Genomic DNA, 9,521 nt, shown 5'->3' on the forward strand with positions numbered 1-9,521 from the left:
AACAGTGAAGTCCAATACTACAAATCACAAAAGTGGAAAAACTGTGAAAATAACCCAAAGTGACGAAACAAAGCAAAGCAAAGCAATGTTGTAAAAAAGGTTATATCAAGCTAAGCAAAACGTTAAATTTCTTGTGCTGCCTTAGGCCATGCAGTGTTTTCCTTATGCGTAGGCTCACAATCAAGGCCATGAAAACAGCAAAGGTTGCAACTTCCAGATCTGGTGAAATCTGGTGATTTATAGTGGAAACACTAACTACTCCACACGACTGCCCCAGGAGCTGGGTATTCTGCTTCATATCATGCAATACCCCAGTATGACATCATACCTTCCAGCAGATGAACTACATCATATGGGGACCTCATGCACATGTCTACACTGTGCTTAGCTCCTTGGAACTCTGAGGTAGTGGTCACCTGGCTACCTTATTCTGCAGCCTTCCTCTGGAGAAAAATCAGCTAGAGCCCTTCAAATCAAAACATGAGGGCAGGTCTGTGGATAGATGTTTAGCAACTGTTCTCAAAAGACAGGATAGGCTAGTTTGCACTCTGGGTCCTGCTTAGCGTAGTCCTACAACACTATCGGCAAATAACCACACATTCCTTTCTGTCGTACCTCAGAGCCTGGAGCACATACCTTAACATTCATGTAATGAAAGCACCACTCGAGGAGACTGAAGTACAACCCAGGCATTACTGGAAAAACACACAAAAATAACAATTCGCAGGGCCACCATGTGAGGCTCACAAAAGTTGAATGCTATGGATGAGACTGGTCTGTTTCAGAGTAGAGTAGCCCTGAAAAACATGGATGTGACCATCACTCACCAGATGGTCCCTGAGCCAGGCATCGTGTTGCACAGCAGACACATTTCACAACATAAATGTACTAAAAGCATCTTAGTTTCTTTACAGGAAAATCCTTGACACCAGAGAAGTTATGTGAGGAGAGCTAGGTGGATTAAGCTTGGATCAGAAGTCTCAGTGAAGTGAAGGCTATTTAATGGTTATGCCAGCAGGCACAGCAGTGCAAAGGAGACAGAAGAGCCACTTCCAGATAAGCTAGCCAGCTTCCTAGAGAACCAATACATGCCTGTCAATGGACTGCTTAGGTAGCCCCTTGAACCTGAGCTACTGTAGGGAGAACTCCTACAGAGGTCTCAAATATAGAGGTCTCCTGTGTAGAGGAACATCAGACGTACCATGATGTGCCAAGGTCTAGTAACCTAAGCTATATATCACGGCAATGACTCTGGTGCCAGGCAGCTATAAATTATCATCTCTAGGACCATGATACCAGCCTGGAAGCCTGTGAATACAGGGGTACAAGTCTGGAAGCCTGTGAACACAGGGTGAAGAATATTCCTTCCCACAGTAGATGGAAAGTGTGCATCCATCAGGTTTACTGACACATTTTGTGTGACAATGTGTTAGATGTTTCAACTGCAACAGAACAAATGGTTTAATAAAGAGATTTATTCAAATATTTATGTCTGTATTCCCACTGAGGACTGAAATTAAACCCATTATCATTAACAAGTTTAATCCTGAAATGAGTGGGACATCTGCCTGAGTAATGATGGACTCCAAGATACATTACCCTGTGCACTTTTACAGATAACAATGGCAGCTGCTGTGAAAACAAGACCATTATTTGGCAAGAAATGAAATTAAACCACATTGAAAATATTTAAAGCAACATATATTACCGTAACAACAAACTTTAATCACTCTATTGTGGTACCAGGAGGGATTTTGTTAACTCCCTCTGTAACAAATTTTATCAGTCCTACAATAAAGGTTTTAATGATCAATCTAAAATGAAAATGAACCAAACCATAACTTCTCCACATTCTTGACAGCTACTCACCAAATATGATCTTCTATCTACCCCTGAACATATTGAGCTTAACATATAGACCGCTACTTTGAAAGTGTCTGAAATTCAGCAGACATCTATTCTAGTGCAGCTTTAAAAACCCCTTTGTACCTTCTTCACTCTTCAGTTGCCAAGAAGAGGCAAGGGAGGGACAAATGCAACGAGAACAAGAAAACTCTTTTTGCAGAAACTTCAAAAAACAACACTGTTGTTCACTACAAGATCAAGGCTTGAGCTAGCTAGTACTCACACTAGTTTAACTTCCCTAGTGTGAACTTGCAACCAGTTACACTGATTCCCTGTGGCAAGTTGTGACTGAGCTTTACTCAGCAGGCACTGATGCGAGTTTCTCTTTCAGTATCAATTTTCATGAAATGTGTAAGACCTTAATAGTTCTGAGACCTCTAAGCCTCCGTGAAATTTGGTTGAAATTGGCTACCAGGTTCAGAAATTACTAGAGGACTGTCAGACAAGCAGATGATGGATGAACAGAAGAGCAGTATAATCAAGTAATTTGTCTTTCCTTATAAGAATGGCTTAAAAGAAAAAGAGATTGAAAGTAGGCCGTGAATCAAGGAAAAAGTTCCTACTGATGTTCCTGTCTGATTACCCAAGTCTTCCAAAGAAAGTGGTGGAAATGTCATCCCTTGAAACCTTTCAAACCTCACTTGACAAAGCATCTGTAAATACATAATAAACTACCCTGCAGGCAAGGCATTTTTATAGTGAATAATTAGGTATTTTCAGGAGAATTGATAGATGATATACAGAGATGGTTCCTTGTTATCTCTCTCTTCATGGGAGCAAACATGCATATTTAATATACAGAAGTTTATAAAGATGTAAAAGAGTTTCTAAATTAAAATCTCCTTCATTAAGTCTTCTTAAGATATGAAAAAAATGTGCTCTGGTTTCAGCTGGGATAGAGCTGTTTTTCTCCCTAGTAGCTGGTGCAGTGCTGTGTTTTGGCTTTAGTCTGAGAACAATGCTGGTAACACACTGATGTTTCAGTCGTTGCTCAGTAGCACTCACCCCGATCAAGGACTTCTCACTTTCTCATGCTCTGCCAGTGAGGAAGGGCAAAAGAAGCTAGGTGGAAGCAGAGCCAGGACACCTGACCCAAACTAGCTAAAGAGGTATTCCATGCCACACAGCACATCATGCCCAGTATATAAACTGGGTGGGAGTCACCCTGAAGGGACTGATTGCTGTTCAGGTTGGGCTGGGTATTGGTTAGCAGGTGGTGAGCAACTGTATTGTGTATCACTGGTGTTTTCTGAGCTTCCATTTCTTTTTGTGTTGTTTCCTATTATTATCAGTATTGTTATTGTTGGTATTATTTCTATTATCATTATATTTTACTTAATTTCAGTTATTAAACTGTTCTTAATCTAAACCTGTGGGCTTTACATTCTTTCGATTCTCCTCCCCATCCTTCTTGGGGAGGGGGAAAAAGGGAATTAGCATGCAGCTGCGTGGTACTGAGTTACCAGCTAGGTTTAAACCATCACAAAATATCAAAATGGAAACCCTTAAGGTTCAAAAAGGATACTGTAGGTATTAAGACCAAAAATTTGTCACTGCTGGGATCTACATCAAACTATCATTTCAGAGAAGTACAATGAAAATAATTGGGTTTACTTAACATTTGTATCTGAATGACTCATCCTCAAAGTCAACCTGAGTGTCTGGTTGTATGTCCTTTGTCACCAATCATTCTAAGGAAAACCAGTCTTAACTATCTCCTCGAAGCGCATATGGCCAGTTTTATTGAAAAGAATGGACACTGGCAGTTAACAGAAATCTCTTTACCTGTACAGCTATCTGCCAGTGTTCACCGTGTCTGTACTTACAAAAACATACCCTTTCCTCAGTCTCTCTGTCAGCATTGAGCAAACAAATTTCCTTATGAAGAACCAAGTTCCAATCAGTTTCCCCTCCTCATCTTTATTGTTAAGCAACACCTTTGTAGAAATTCTTCATCTAACATTTGGAGTTGTGTTTCATTTCATTTCACAGACCTAACTACAGCAGTCTTCAACTGCTCCGAGCCCCACAGCATGCACGGACATATGGTGATGAGATTTGGTAATGTAAATGCAACACTCATTACGGGTCACTGGCTGGGAGGTGGTGTTAAGATTCTGGGATCACAAAAGCCAGAAGTATGACCACGTAGTTTATTGCAAAAAGACTCAGAAACATTCACTGGTATGTAAGCCCACAGAGCTGTAATACATACGGGTTATATTATGCAAATATTACTTTTCTTTTATAAAAATGGCAAAAAATTCTTGAATGCCATATCCATACATCAGTTCTGATTTTCACTGGTTTATTTTTATATTCAGTTTTTTACCAGCAAGGTCAAAGAGAGAAAGTAGGGAATAATACAGCACACACAAAAGGAAATCCCAGCTAACAGCTCACTGGTAAGCAAGAGAGAACATTCTCTTTTAGGAAACTGTTAAATGGCTGTACAATGCTGTGGGGTTTCCGTGTGCTTACCTTAGTAGTGAGGACAACTACTACTGCTTTCCTTAAACTAATGGAGTAGCTGAAAGATCAAGTTTAAAAGTGTAAAATTGCTCTTAAATTCTTATCTAAGTTAGCAGGTTAAAAAAGTTTATCTTTTTAAATGTGAACAGCCAATCAAGGTCCTACAGAGGTCACTGAGCACTGCACGCTTTCAGCATCTTTAAAAGGAATTGGAAACTTGTAAGTCAGGTATGTGCCCACAAGCATAAATCCAATCCTGCTCAAGTCAATGGTAACCTGCCTTCAAACCTTGCCACTGATTGCTCACAGTCAAGATTTTACCAGCAGATTTTAAAACAGGCTTCACAGGTTACTGGAACCGTATCACCTGGGTTGAGTGTGCCCTCAACTCCAAAAGTTGGTTCAATTTCAAAGCTTGACAGAAGCTGTGTGAAAACACAGACCTGTCATTGAGAAGAGGACAGAAGAGCTCTACACAAGCAATCCATCCCCCCATACAGGCATACTTCTTCCATGTCTGTCTGCATGGGCCAGGCACCGGGGCCAATGTGCTTTTGCACAGACTGCAAGTAATTTCCTTCTCTCCTGGCAGCACCTCGTAAGAGCCAGCAACTGATGAGTGGACGACAGAAGGAATCCTGCTTGTGAACCATGCCAGACTTCTGACAATGTTTAACTACCCACGTAAAGAAAAGTTTAGGGGATATGGAGACTTAGTTACACTAAATTGTAATGAATCTTCCCATCCACGTTGCCTACAGGGCCTTTAAGAAAAAATTGCTTTTCAGTGCAGCCGATGAGAATTCACCAGTTTCCAGTTTCGTTATGTACATTTGGCAAACTGTTTAATGGGACTTGCAGCCTAAGGCCCCAGAGAACCACATGGGTTTGCCAACTTTTCTCTTAAGGACAACTTGGAGCATCACCACAGATTTTTCTCTTTCCGACCACAGTATTGCACAGATGTACTGACACCAGGAACTTTCAAAATAATTATTATCTGCAGCCTAAAGCCACAGGGGACACAGGGATGATAGCAGAATAACTGGAAAGATTAATGATGCCTCTTTGGAACAATACAATGTAAAATGAAATGTAGATTAAAACAAAAGAGAAAATGAGGTGATTTTACTTGCAAAGCGAATTGAAAGCTGCCATTTCCTATCCTTCCTTTCACCTATTCTTCATGTTATCTTTTAGTTACCCAGTAATAAACAATTCTTACCTGCATTCTCTGCACTACAGTGAATTAAATGCCTCGACTTATTACAGAAGTTTTACCATTCTGTGTCACGAATAATTCTAAATCTAAGCTGCTAAGAAATAGTTCCTTCAGGCAAAATTCTTACTGTTATCCAGAAAGATCTGAAGGACTAGTGAATGGGGACAAGAAGTCATTTGACTTTCTGTCCTATTGAAACAATTATCAAATTTTTCTACTCCAGGCTCAATGGTAACATTAGAAAAAGCATGTCCAAAAATCTCTCTTTTGAGAGAAGTTAGACTTAAGGTCAAACTCAGGATGTTGTAGCACATTAAACTGGGTTTCATAGTCAGCTACTATGGTCCAAGGCCTTGTTGGAACTCAGTCATTTACCCTGGAGAAAACTCAGGGAAGACTTTATAGCAACCTTCCAGTACCTAAAGGGGGCCTACAAGAAAACTGGAGAGGGACTTTCTATAACAGCAAATAGTGATAGGACAAGGGGGAAGGTCTTTAAACTGAAAGAAGGTAGATTTAGATTATATATTAGGAAGAAATTCTTCACTGTGAGGGTGGTGAGGCACTGGCACAGGCTGCCCAGAGAAGACGTGGATGCCCCATCCCTGGAAGTGTTCAAGGACAGGCTGGATGGGGCTTGGAGCAATCCGGTCTAGTGGAAGGTGTCCCTTCCCACGGCAGGGGGTTGGAAGTAGATGATCTTTAAAGTCCTTCCAAACATAAACCATTCTGATTCTATAATAAAAACCACCATGGTGATAGTGCCAACAGCCTTGATACTGGCTAAGGTGATTAGAGCATTTAAACTCATAAAGGATGGACAAGATGTAGTATACTGATAGATTTACTGCAGTGACAGGACAAGGGGTAACGGGTTAAAACTTAAACAAGGGAAGTTTAGATTGGATATAAGGAAGAAGTTCTTTCCTGTTAGGGTGGTGAGGCACTGGAATGGGTTGCCCAAGGAAGTTGTGAATTCTCCATCCCTGGTGGTGTTCAAGGCTAGGTTGGACAGAGCCTTGGGTGAGATGGTTCAGTGGAAGGTGTCCCTGCCCATGGCGGGGGAATGTGTGGGTGTGGGTGTGTGTGTGTGTGTGTGTGAAATTAGATGATCTTAAGATCCTTTCCAACTCTAACTATTCTGTGATTCTACGATTCTAAGATGAACCAGATTCAGGACTGCTCTCCCATGTTTCCACAGTTAAGTTGTACTTGAAGCAATTAAGAGCTTCTTTGTAATTTGCTCTAAGTTCAAAATCACATTCCGACAAATCACCAAGGAGAGGACAAATATTAGTGCTGCTTTGGAAAAGGTTAACCTATGCCAGGATATACACTGGTCTGAAAATAAGAAGACACCTCAAAACACGTGTGGAGAAGCAAAGACAAAGAGCTTCCAAAATTAGAGAAAAAGTGAACCTCAAGATAATTCTTTCTTTCTTTTGCTTTGGGGTGACTGTGTGAGATGCTTGCTGTAAGCCCTGTGCTAAAGAGTTGGGATCTCTAGGAGATGAGATGCTCATCTCCAAGATGCTCAAACACTGCAATGCTTTACAGAGTGTTAGATCTACTGCTTTACCTCAGAGTTCTGAAAGGTCTTCTGAAATACTGGTAAGTGCTCCCTATATAAATATTTCTGCTTTTCTACAAGCAGCACCAATCAAATATAACATGAAAAATTCTTGCAAAAGTATAGCATAGAATTATACACCTAGCACTATCAGAGCTGCTTACAGATATATGCAGTTGACACAAAAAATAGGAGTAAAAGCGTATTTTGTGTATGATTTTGTTTTTTGTGCTTTCTTCTCTCAACCTATGACACAATTCCCTTTTTCCCGAGTTGAAATACATCAGGAACATTTCAATCCTTTATTAGCACACCCTGAAGTTAGTTACTCCTCATTTGCAACACTGTTACAAAGATCTGCAGGAAGAGGAGGACTTTTCATATCATTTTCTTTGTCAATTTGTCAAACTATCACATTTAATTCATGGATTTAAATGTGCATTAAACAGTCATGTTCACACTTGCTCAGTGAGCAGTTCTATTAAAATGTACAAACCAGCTAATGTTTCAGTTATATCCTGATCCAGAGCCTATAACTGTCTCTCTTTCAAGCTAAGTGCAACTAATGTAAATAGGAAAACATACCATGTTATGAGCAGCGAAATCTGAAATAGAAACACATAGAATTGTATTCCAAGCTAATTTGAAGTCTATGATTAAAATCTGGAAAAGTGAATTTTATTTCAGTGAACTACGTTGTTGATTATAAGGCAGCATATTGAATCATCCCTTACATCCAAGCCTTCAGTTTTAGGAGTTGCCCAAGCAGTATATAATTACACTTCACTTAGAAAAGCTTGAAGGTATACTGAATTATGACGGGTCAGAATAGCTAGTAATATGCATGCAAATATGAAGACACTTTGTAAGACAGCCTATTGGTGTTTTGTAGTTTGCAAAATAAGGTGTATTGTAATCTCTGGAACCCTACTATCTGCAAAATGTTCTGCTTTGGGCTGTTTCATATGAGCTTCTGTTACCAACAGGCAGCCAGTCACCTTATTGGGTTTTCTATGAAAAACAGACAGTCCTTCCATTTATGTCAACATTGCGCAAATGAGTTTGAACATTTTCACGGAGGGATATCACTAAATTTTGTACCTATATACACAGTTGAAAGTTTCAAAAATCTACCTCCTGTTATCCTCAGGCAAGGTGGAACAACACACAGATAAAAAGAAATCTTAACTTCTAAAACAGCAATAGCTAAAGACAGTTTTTATTTGAGCTCTGAGTATACAGCTATTGAAGATATTCTCAGTATTTGTAGTAACAGCTGTGATTCCTATACATATTTTGCCAATGGGAGGACAAGCATTTTCCTCCGAATAACTACTCATGCTTCCAAGGGGCTGCATACAGCAAAATTCACATCCTTTTGAGGGAGCAGAAAACACCATCTCTGATACAATCTTGACCTAAACCCAAAAGAGCAAGGCCCTTAGGATTGTGATTGCAAACAACACTACCCACACCTTTCCCCTCAGTCGTGCATTAGATCTTTATTTCATCACTATGGGAAAAGAAGTATGAACAAGTTCACTTCTGCTTTTGTATTTCTCATGATTTCAGCAGTTCCTAAAGTCTGATACATAGAAAGGTCTTATTACAGACTGATTATATGCTGGTTGCCAGAAAGATCAAATGAAGTCTTTTAAGCTTCATCAACCGTATGGATGTGCCTTGTCTTTTTGGAGGACATATTTTTCCCCTGAGGATTTCCAGCATTTTAAAGTTCTTCTATATTAAGCAGAATATCTAATAATTTCAGATAAATTTAGGATGACTGTGAGACTGAGCAAGAACCTGACAGTAACTCTCCAAAACTGCTAAGTTCCTTGATGTCAGTTTTCTTTAACCTGTGTGATATTTTCAACTGTAGATACATTATTAATGTGCAATTATTTTTAAAATAGCTTAAGGTTTGTTGCACACATAATTAGCTGCAATTAAACATTTCTTGAAGAAGCTGGTTTTGTCTTTGGTCTCATGGCTGAACTGTAACACCAACAGCCCCCTCCTGCCCCTCAACACACACACTGTGTTTTGCAACTCTATCTTCAAGTTTTCCTTTTCTAGTTCTTTTTGTTTTCTGCTGGACAAGAGATGTAACGCTCTACATTTTGCAGCTAGATACATACCTGATGGACTGGCTAAGCTGAAAGTGTTGATCTACTTGGCTGCCAGGAAATCCAGACGAAAATCAAGTCTCTCATCCTCTGGCAGATGAACAAATAGGTTCAGGGCCTGTCTTCAGTCCCTGAAGTACTGTGGGAGATTTTCCCTTCTAGGATCTCTACTTTTAAAGTTGACAGAAATGCCCTACAGGTTACAAAAGGACTAACAGAGGTA

This window comes from Pezoporus wallicus, unplaced genomic scaffold (assembly GCF_028554395.1).
Source record: "Pezoporus wallicus isolate ANWC-B61680 ecotype Strahan unplaced genomic scaffold, APGP_CSIRO_Pwel_v1 contig_3815, whole genome shotgun sequence".
NCBI lineage: Eukaryota > Metazoa > Chordata > Aves > Psittaciformes > Psittacidae > Pezoporus > Pezoporus wallicus.